This window comes from Adiantum capillus-veneris, chromosome 7 (assembly GCF_014529385.1).
Source record: "Adiantum capillus-veneris isolate H3 chromosome 7, ASM1452938v2, whole genome shotgun sequence".
NCBI classification, from domain to species: domain Eukaryota; kingdom Viridiplantae; phylum Streptophyta; class Polypodiopsida; order Polypodiales; family Pteridaceae; genus Adiantum; species Adiantum capillus-veneris.
Window position 1 is genome coordinate 111,023,403 of NC_140937.1, and position 11,541 is coordinate 111,034,943.

Consider the following 11,541-nt stretch of genomic DNA (forward strand, 5'->3'; position numbering starts at 1 on the left):
TGACTCAACAAATTGCCTTATCAATTTCAATGGTCGATAGGTGCAATTGAAGAAAAAATCATTGATTGTAGATTAAATTAGTGCTAACCAAAACTTGATTTGCCAAATTCGAAGTTCATAATTAAGCTTCGTCTTTTCTGACTGAAGATTTTTTGTTACCAATTGCTCTAACCAAAGATTTGATGCCAGTGTGGTTGGATTAGAAGGAAGACACACCACTAAATTTGAATGAAGGAGACTCTAAACACATCAAGCATCACTTTCAAGCTTTCCAAATCAAACGTAGACATGCTACACAAAACACACACACAATCAATCAACTATGACAACATACTAGGATAAGGATTATTTGCAAAATGTTGACAAGATACATAGGTTCAACACACAGAATAGAGAGAGTAAGAAAAAATCTTCACAATAATGGCTTATATCCTAGCCCCCAAAGTGCACAACACAAGTATATTTGCACTTGGCTATTTAATTTTACTTCAAAGTAAAATTGTGCCAATTTTAAGACCCTACTTAAAAGCATGTCATTCTCATGTACATATTTTACAAGGAGTGCTTCCCATGAGAATTTTTCCTAAGCTACTTTACTCAAGGCTAAGAGTGTATATAAACTAAATAATTGGGTGAGTCAATCACTCGAGAGGGTGGACAAAACCATAACAAGGTTAAACATAATTTGTCTTTGATAGGAGATGAATGGACACTTGCATACTGTGCTGATCCTATAGTAAAAATGATTTATAGCAAGCATAAACATAATTTGTCTTTGTAGAGATGAATGGACACTTGCTACATTACTTTGTTGATCCTGTAGTAGGAATGGGGCACATTTTGATATCAATCACAATTGGTCTATACCATACCAATATTCAGGTTAGAATACATGGGAGTGTGTTGCTTATCAATCTAGTAACCCAATAATATACCTTTGCTACATTTTGTCTACCATTGTAGTATGTTGTATTTGTGCCTCAAATGATTGGGAGCTACTCCATAGTCAAGGTAAAGTATTGGTTGATGGTTGTCTAGAAGACTCTAGGAATTTTAGAGAATCCAATAAGTTTTCAAATCATATCGATATTTGGCAATTTCCATGGCAGTTTTCAACCATCCAACACGACGTTTACCATGGGTTACATCAGAGTAATTGGGCATTGCTAGCAACACTTTTTTGCAATCTACGAGTTGAAAATATTTTGACATTGGGATTAGACAAGGTCATTCTCACCGGACTATCAAAGCGGTAAACTCAAGTCAGCACAAGTAGTTCATGATGTACACAATTGCTTTTCACTTTTGTTGAAAATGTGCTTGATAGCTATGGCATGCAATTGACGTGTGTTTGCCATGGAAGTTTTTCCATAATTGTGCAATTTAAAGTATTCAAGGCACCATAAGCACCAAAGTATTCACCAAATACACTGTTAGCAAAGACCAAAGATTGGTTTGAAGACCACAATCAAGCAAGGCTTGAGTACAAATCGGTTTTAATAAGGAGCACGGCTTCTCCCCATGCGATGCAGTGGCTAGAGCACCTCAACTAAGTATGATCATCAGGTTTGAGATTTCCTATTTTCATGAGGTTTTTCGCTTTATGTATGATTTCATATTTCAAGATTTTTCCAAAAGGTTAACTTTTGATGCAAAGGCAAGGCCAAGTGGCAAGGCTTCAAAGATAACTCTTGATGCAGGGAGGTCAAGTATACTTGGCAATTGTTAGTACAACAAGGCGTATTACCAGACTTTCTATTGGGTATAAAGATGTTCGGCATGCCTGGCTCTTTGCAGGTCAAGAAGCCAATAGAAGTCTCTCTTTGAATTTCACTAGAGCATGGCTTTTAGGCAATATGTTTTTGCACTTAAGTCGATCATGACAATGGTTTAGGGTATGGTAACCATAAGCCAACCATACCAAGAGGAATACGAAATTTGATGATGCTAAGGGTGAAGATTACAAAAAATCGGTATGTTAAACTTAAGTTTTACATCTAGAAGGATTTTTGTTTACAATGTTAACTTGACAGGCAAAGGTTGATTCAAACAAGTAGAGTTTGGTAGCTAGATGATATTTGATAGGTAAGCTTCAGGTGCTATCTCTTTCAATATTGATCAATCCAAAGATTCTCAATCAAATGTATGATTTGGCAAGTCAGATTCTCCATCAAAGTTTGACAAGGTTGATTTTCTTTTGTGTTGTCATCTGTGCATCAACAAGTGCACTTGTTAGCTATGAGTAGTGAAGATCCGTTCTATCTCATCTTTTCAATAGACTTCTATGAAGCAAGGCTTGACTTCAGGGAATACTGCATGTAAGCTTCCAAAGTTTGGAATATGCTATTAGCATACGAACTTGGAAAAACTTGGCAACATATCTACCTGGTTTTTTCTTGGAGGTTGGTATGAATCAAGCCACGAGGGCATGCAGGGTACATCCCCAGTAGCTCTAAATTTCTTAGCATGCATGGCTATGAGCTAGATTCAAGTGAAGACAACTGCTCTTAGAGGGCCAACAAGGTTAGCCAATTTCAAGTTCTACTTGTTTTTTGTGTTTAACCTTCAATGGGCATGATTTTCCTATTGTGCAAAGCAAGTGCTTTTGAAAGTTTTAAGGAGAAGCAAAGCTTCTATTTCGTGCAAAATTACTATCCATTCACTTAGGATCAAGGATAATGGAACACTTATTTGGCAAATTGGCAATAACATGATATAAGCTCATAGTTACATTTGGCAACAATGAATTGTGATGTATCCATGCCATTACAAATCGTGCAAGGCATGTATGGCATGGCTCAAACTATTGAGACCGTTTGTTAAGGCCAAGGGATTATCACTCTAATTTCTTAACATGCACGCAATGCAGTGAGATTCTTTCCACTAAATCATTATTTATGCTTGTGCTATTCCATTATCTACTCTGTTCACGAAGAACTGAGCGTGGTAAATTGGCTTGTGACTGTAGTATATGTCTATAGCAAAGGCGGGCACTTTGCATCATTGGCTCTATGTACATGGTGCAACGAATAATGACGATGCTTGATGTTGAAAGAAAGTAGGCATTGCTTCAATATCAAGGAAGTAATTTATGGAACGACATGAATAGATTAAGAGAGCCTCCAAGTAGGGGATCTCTTGTTTGAACACCCAATAAAATTTTGTAGGACTACCTTCTTTGGGGTGTTAGACATCTTTCCCTTCTGCTCATGGAGAGATAAGATTCTTTCACGATCTAATTGTGAATAAGATTCCAACTTGAGAAGATTTGTTGCTTAGTTGCAACACTGCTTGTGTCTCTAGGAGTGGTATTTTGAAGGGGTATGACCCAGCTAATACACAATTACTTTCAAGGAAAGAATTCAAAAATCTGCCAAGGGGCAATGGACAAGTTCAACTTCCCAAGTTGATTCCAATGACTAATGGACACGACAGACTGTATTGGTTGCCGTTAACGACTACTTTAAATAGTTTCCATACAAAATCTAACCAAGGGGTTGGACATTGCCAAATATAACCAAGGGATTTGGATTGCCAAGGCAACACCCAGGGTTACTAGATCAATATTGCTTTTTTTAACTACTCTCTACTTTAGTGTTTCATAGGTGAAAGACGTACTAGATCTTTTGAGGCTAGCGTTTTGGTAAGGCACCTTTCAAGTTATATCTTTTAGGTTTGCAAAGCGCACTTGACTACGGATAAGTGAACTTTATGTTCAACCTCTAGGTACACATATGATTTGATTTTATTTCATTTTTGAATATGTTTTGATTGACTTTTCTAAGTAGGATGTATAACCTTGACTGCTTTCATCCGTCGTGATCTATTGGGTATTTCGAAGATATGGGATATAGACTCTACAACGCTATCTTTAGTTTTTTCTCTTCAGAGACATGAAAAGGCCATGCATGAGCAAATAATTCTAGGGCCATAGTGTTTCGAATAGATTTTTGCATTATGTACTTGTGGACCTACATGGTAGGGTTTGGTTTGGCACATGTTGTCACAAGAGGAGCAACATGGAACTCATGGAGTTTGGTTTAACCAGGGTGGAGAAAAGTTTATGAGGGTCCCTCTCAGTCATGTTGTTGAGTGTTTACAATTGGGACAACAACCACCCCTACCAGGATTATGACCAGTTGGTATAAGATACACACCAACAATAACTGAATCAGAAGAAAAGGCTTTGGTGCCTATGCATGCATATTATGAAGATCCCAATGGATATGCGGCAAACCCTGTCTATTATCCACCAGAAGAACCCTCGACACCAGAACCATGGAGCATGATAGGAAATCAAGGACCACCAACTGCTGCATAGGCTGCGGGAGAAGGAAGATATAGCCTAGATGAACGAACACTGATGTTCATAGCCAATGGAGGCATGGGCGGACAGAGACATGCTTACCAACAAAGAGGAGCTCAAGGAGCACCTCAACAACCCAAGGGACCCTGCTACAAGTGTGGAGGAGACCATTGGTTGAGAGACTGCCCGCATGCTGAAATCATTAGAGTCAATGCGTATTGCCCAGAATGTGTTATTACTCATTTGATTCCCGATTGCCCTAAAAAACCTAGCAAAGGAGCAAGATCTCAGATGCACTTTGAGATACATTCAGAAGGGGGAGACCAAGGATCCATTAGTTCGGGGCACAGCCAACCAGACTCTTTGAGAAATTTACCCTCTTACCTGGGAGAGTACGAAGCTAAGTCGGAAGTGAGAGCAATCCCATCTCAAAGACTTTCTTCTAACAAGGTGATGGATTCGCAAGGATTGATTGAGTTGTTATCCACTCCGGTGGCATGCACAATCACGTTAGCAGAACTCCTAAGGTTAAGGCCAAACATGTGGACCACAGTAGAAAAATGCCTAGAAAAATTTGGAGTGAAAGACCCCACCTTGAAGCTACAAGAAGGGATCAGAGAGTTGGACAGGCCTCAACTAAACACTAGGCCAGTACCATTGAATAATGTTGGAGAATATTGCGAGGGAGAAGACGGAAACACCACGCTACCGGTAGAATTCCAAGGAGTAGTTTCCAAGGCTATTCTTGACAGTGGAGCGGGGGTTGCAATCGCCACCAAGGAAATCTGGAAAAAATGGGGAAAACCAACTTTGAGGGCTACCAGAATGAAACTGCAATTGGCAGATAGGTTCATGGAGAAGCCATTAGGACTCTTAGAAAAAGTGATTGTCACTTTGTGCGGAATTGAGTATGAGCATACATTTGCAATAGTCGATTTCGACAAAAAGAACAATTATGAGATCATCTTGGGACGACCATTCATGCGACAACTGAAGATGGTCCAAGATTGGGGTTATGACCACATATATCTCAGACATGGCGAGACAACAACTAAAATACACCTGAAAGACCATAGTTACAAAGATGTGAACCAAACACCTGTGGAAGAGTTTGATTCAGCTACAGTAGCAGTATCAGAACTACTAGCATGGTTAGGGCAACCAAAAGAGCTATGGATGTGCGGAGCTTCACATTGTGGAAGCTTGAGAAAAGAGGAATGCGTCTTAGAAAGAGCAATTGAGGACAAGGAGTATATTCCGAAACCTTTCCCTGAAGATGCCTTGGAACCTCTAGAATGGGAACACATACTAGCAACATTGGATGTCTGTACCATTACCGACAGTCCAACAACAAAATTTTGTGATAAGGATGGCTATGATGTGTTACCCTATTACATGGTAAGCGTTGTGCCAGAAAAGGAGACGGTAGAACCACCAGAACAAGAAGAGTTTTACAACTCCTCTGAACATTTGGAAGTAAATGATGATGTAGATAATGAGTATTCAGACACCTCAAGTGAGCGTGGAAGGGAAGCCGAGAATATCAAGTTTTATGATTTTGCTAACCAACACCCTAGATGCCAAGAACGCTATAGGAGGAAACGAGTAGGAAACAAAGCGAGAGAGAACCTAATGCCCAGGTAAAAGGCAAAACTCACTATTTGATGCTTGTAAAAGCAGAGGATTGTGTAAAAGATCAAATATCAGGAAAATTCTCAAAAAATCGAATAGAACGAACGCGAGAGGAAATAAAATAGGTACGAAAAACTAAAACCGAAACAAAATCACAAAAATCTGAAAAATAAAAAAAAGAAATAACCAAGAGTGGACCAAACTGGAGCGTAAACAGAAATACCAAGAACTGAAACGGTCTTTGAGGGAGATATGGACTACTGAAGAAGATAGTGATGGTAAAGGGGAGTCAGAAAAGGGGAACATGAATGTACCATCACACTATCGGAAGTTTACTATCCAGGACAGAAAAATCATCATGACACCACCAGTCAGGGAAAGAACCAACCAAGAATCTTATGATGGGCCTGAAAATGCAAAAAAGATAAACCTCGCAGAACCAGGTGAAAAGCCTCAGCCGGTCTATATAGCTAACGATTTAGAGCCTGAGGAGGAAGCACAGCTAACACAATGAAGGGGATCGGGGAGCACCACAGACGGAGAGTGTGAGAGAGAGAAGGAGACACATAACACAGATATGGGTGGGGATACTCCAAAGAGTGAGCAGCCCCCTATACACTTATGCTATGTATAAGGTATACAAGTCAGTGGGCGCCCAGACTCTAGGCGGCCGGGCAAGGCACAGGCGCCTATATCCCAACAACCTCCCACTTAAAGGCGAGTGTGCCTTTAAGCAAGGGAACCTAGTCTAAAGACTACAAAAGGTGAGAGAAAACCGCTCTCAACCGATACCCACTGGCTGGCTGTGATCGTGTGCATCCGGCTGTCCTGCTCCCGTGTAAGTCCATACACCACCAGACGTACCGCACACGTACTGCAAGTATGTACGCAATACCTGCATATATCCCTCGTGCACTATGCCATCATTAGTCAACAAACGACTGACAACCCCAACTGTAAATGCTCCCACTGCAGCTGCGATATCCGGTCTCAAGATCAACATCTCATACATGAGACCACCGAATGCCGATGCAATGCTAGCGGGCCCTGCTAGCTCTACGGAGCATGCATCAACATATATATCCCTGGCAATAGGCATCTCTGACTGACAAGGCGTGTCAACCACATGCATCTCCTGACTGTCCACAAAAGATGCATCAACCTGTCGTGCAACCTCAAAGAAAACCAGCTGCTCTAGGTGTCTGTTGGAAGACATATCCTGCACAACTATATCCCCATGCTCACTGTCGAGCATAGAAAGGAATGACTGCATAATCGCTGACATCTCAGTCTCCTCTGCAATCATCCACTGCAAACATGACCACTCAATCTGTTGTGACTCACTAGAGCTCTCATGCTCTAACTCCGTATGCATAGACTCTTTCACAACGTCCTCCTGTCGTGACTCACTAGAGCAAGACCGCTCTACCTGTCTATCCTGCATAGAAGTATCTCGTACAACTGACTCTCTGCTTTGCTCAGTCACTAGCAAAGCATGCATGTCTGACTCTGTCACCTCTCTATGTGACTGCTCAAGTCGTGCCCCAACTGTGTGCACAACGAGCTCACTACTCTGCACTCCATGCAAAGTACCCTGCAACCCACAAGCAAAAGAGACTCGCCTGCTCTTTCGCTCTCTACTTGGCTGTATGATCACAGAGACAACACCGTCTCTCCCGTGATCCACATGCAATGGGTAACCTGCACCACTCCTAGCACCTCTCGCAATCACTAGCGAACCCAAATGCAACGCAAAAGATCGCTCAAGCAGCGATACCCGACATCCACTATCCCGTAACTGTCTGACTGAGATCAAATCCCTTCTCAGATGTGGCACATAACGCACATGACGCATGGTAAATCTCATACCACCGGGCAAGGACAAACATACGTCTCCTGCACCCTCAATGTCATACACAACACCATCAGCCATGTGCACACAACCAAGTCTCCCACTAGAAAACGTGCTAAACCACTCACGATGAGACGTGACATGGAAAGTAGCATCTGAATCTAGTAACCAATGTGAAGACAATGTGCAATCCGATATGCAATCCGTAGACATAAGATTGTCTGAAGACAAGCTAGATGTAAATGTGACATCACCGTCACAAGCATACTCAGTAACCACTGTACTGATCTCACTAGCATCTGTCGTGCCCAAATCTGCATCACGCATCTGCCGCCTCCATTGTCTCAAACGCCTGAAACATCAACGTCTAATGTGCCCTCTATGTCCACAATGCCAACATTTCAAGTCTCTATGCCGTCGAGACTTGTGTGTGGGACCAATCTCTCCCATGGACATAGAAGTGGGACTAGACTCCCCTGTAGACATGGATGTCGCCTACATAGCATGTAAACTTTGCCATAAAGCATGAGTTGTAGTCTCCCTCGAGACCTGCCAGTCAACAGACTCAACCAGATGCAAACGAATCGTAGACATGGCTAACTCATCAAGATCCTGTCAATCATCATCACGCATAGAATTGGGCTTCGCCGATAAACCACGCAAGGGTTTATCCTGCCCTAAATCTGCCAATGCAACAATCATATGTTCCTTCCAAGCAACAAAATCTACACCATCAAACTGTGTCAGACCATAACGCTGGAAGCCAAATGAAAAATCAGCCATAATGCTCGCAAAAGAGCAACCAACAATGAGTAGCAAATGTCAACCAAATCAGCCCTAAACTGGCTCGAATCGCATCAACAAAAGTCTGCAAATATGGCTGTAAAATCTGATGCAAAGTTGCACCAATAACCGTGCAAAGCCTTGCACAAAATCACAAGTCAATATGACTCAATCGCGCATAAATATCTGACAAAATTTTGGCAGAGTCTCCTTTGTAACTGGAGCAAAATCTCAACAGTAAACCTCAAAGAGACAATAATATATGCCACAATGGCCAATCCGGGAATAAACTCAACCGGAATCACCTCACAAATTCATACATATGAGCATACCCGCTCTTGCCGGAGTACCACTCAACGGCACCTCAAATGACATACATGTGAGTGATGATTGCTGCCAAAATACCTTTCAATCAATGACCAAATGTCTGCCAGATAACTATAGCAACATTTCGCAAAACCTTGCAAGATCTGTCGCTATGCGCAATGCGAAATACGGCACACAAGGGCATACACAAGAGACTCCAAACTCCAACCAAATGATGACTGAAAATCACCTGTCAAAGTGGGAGTAAACTCAACCACTAAACTGTCAAAGAGCAACCTACGGATACGTAGAAGCTTTGGCGAGAACCTGGATAAAATCCAACAGAGTTTCTTCTATAAATTGAGCCAAATCTCAAATAATCTCAGCCATAAACAAATACACAAATCCATATATGGCATACATAAACCGCCAAGACCATGGCAACATAGCTCACTCTCGCATGAGTGGCTCTCTGGACAAATGTATATCCAAAAACCTGTGTACACCTATGAATTTGCTGGTTGCTGCAGAAAATACTCCGTGTGTGTGAGATATACCAAAAACAGTGTTTTTGGGACCCGAAAGTGCACAAATAAACCTGTTGCTGTACCTGCTGTAATTCAAAGCATAATTTCAGCAAATAGACATCACCATCGCGTCCGGAGCGTGCCAAAACCCTGACCTAGACTCCTGGATCATGTAGATCTGACTCTGTACGACGGAGCTACGCAAAAAACTGCGTTTTAGAGCCCGAAAATGGCAAAAACGAGCTGCACACAGTCTTGAACCTGCTCCTGCTCCACTCTGCGTGATGCAATGTCCTCTCAATGCAAGCTCCAACGCAAGAGCTCTGCCACAACAGCATCCAAGCACTCGAATGTCAAGCTCTCCTCCGCCGAGCACTTCTCTAACGAGCTCCACTGAGCTCAAAAGCTCCTCTCACCAAGGAAGCCGCAACCGCCTCCTCGACCAAGCTTGACCACACCAAGCTCAACTCCACCGTTGAGAGCGAGCGAGCTATCGCGCGAGCTATCTTCTCGAAGCTCTCAAACCTGTCGTGCTCTCCGCGGTCACCATAGCTCTGATACCAATTGAAGGGGATCGGGGAGCACCACAGACGGAGAGTGTGTGAGAGAGAAGGAGACACACAACACAGATATGGGTGGGGAGACTCCAAAGAGTGAGCAGCCCCCTATACACTTATGCTATGTATAAGGTATACAAGTCAGTGGGCGCCCAGACTCTGGGCGGCCGGGCAAGGCACAAGAGCCTATACCCCAACACACAACTTCTCAAGAAATATAAAGATGTGTTCGCTTGGTCCTATAAAGACCTCAAAGGAGTTGATCCATTGATATGCCAACATACAATTCCTTTGAAATCGGATGCAAAACCTAGCAAACAACGTCCTTATACATATAATGACACATTTGCTAAACGAATCAAAGAAGAGATTGATAAACTGATGGAAACTGAATTCATCTATGAGATCGAACATACAGATTGGGTGTCACCAATTGTGGTAGTTCCCAAAAAGAATGGAAAACTACGCATGTGTGTAAACGTCAAGAAGGTGAATGCTGCAACCATAAGGGATAATTATCCCTTGCCAATTACAGAACATGTACTTGAGCGAGTGGCCGAGAAACGGACTTATTCCTTTCTGGATGGGTTTTCAGGATATAACCAACTGGCAATAGCAATGGAGGATCAACACAAAACAACGTTTGCCACAGAATGGGGGATTTATGCGTATCGAGTTATGCCATTTGGCTTAACTAATGCACCAACCACTTTTCAAAGGTTAATGACTCACGCATTCAAGGAATACCTAAGAATATTCTTAGAAATTTACATGGATGACCTGTGTGTACACTCTATTTTGCAGGAGGAACATATGGACCATTTGCAAAAGGTCTTTGAAAAGTGCAGGACATATCGAATCTATCTTAACCCGAAAAAGTGTGTATTTATGGTTAAGCAAGGACGAATCTTAGGACACATTGTCTCAAGAAATGGCATAACCACAGACGTAGACAAAGTCAAAGTCATTGTAGACCTGTCCAGGCCTACTAATGCGAAACAAGTGCAATCCTTCATGGGACACTGCGGATATTATCGAAGATTCATATACATGTATGCGGTTATCGCACAACCTCTGTATCGTTTGCTAGTCAATTTCGAGTGGACCGAGGAGTGTGAAACTTCATTCCAAAAGCTGAAGGAAAACCTTATATCAGCACCTGTACTAAAGGCACCAGATTGGGAAAAGATATTCCATGTGCACATTGATGCTTCAGCATATGCCATTGGAAGTATTCTAGCTCAACCTGGAGACGGAACAATGGATTTTCCAGTTTGCTATGCAAGCCGACAGTTAAACAGTGCAGAAAAGAACTACACAACCACCGAGAGGGAAGGGTTAGGAATGATTTATGCTGTAAAGAAATTTTGGCATTATTTGCTTGCAAACAAATTTGTGTTCTTCACAGATCATCAAGCTCTTTTGTACCTAGTAAATAAACCTTGCAATATAGGGAGAATCGTACGCTAGTTTATTATATTACTAGAATTTGACTTCACAGTGGTGGTCAAAAAGGGTAAATCCCATCTACGAGCGGATCATCTTTCAAGGATACACAACGGGGAAGCTCCTGAAAGA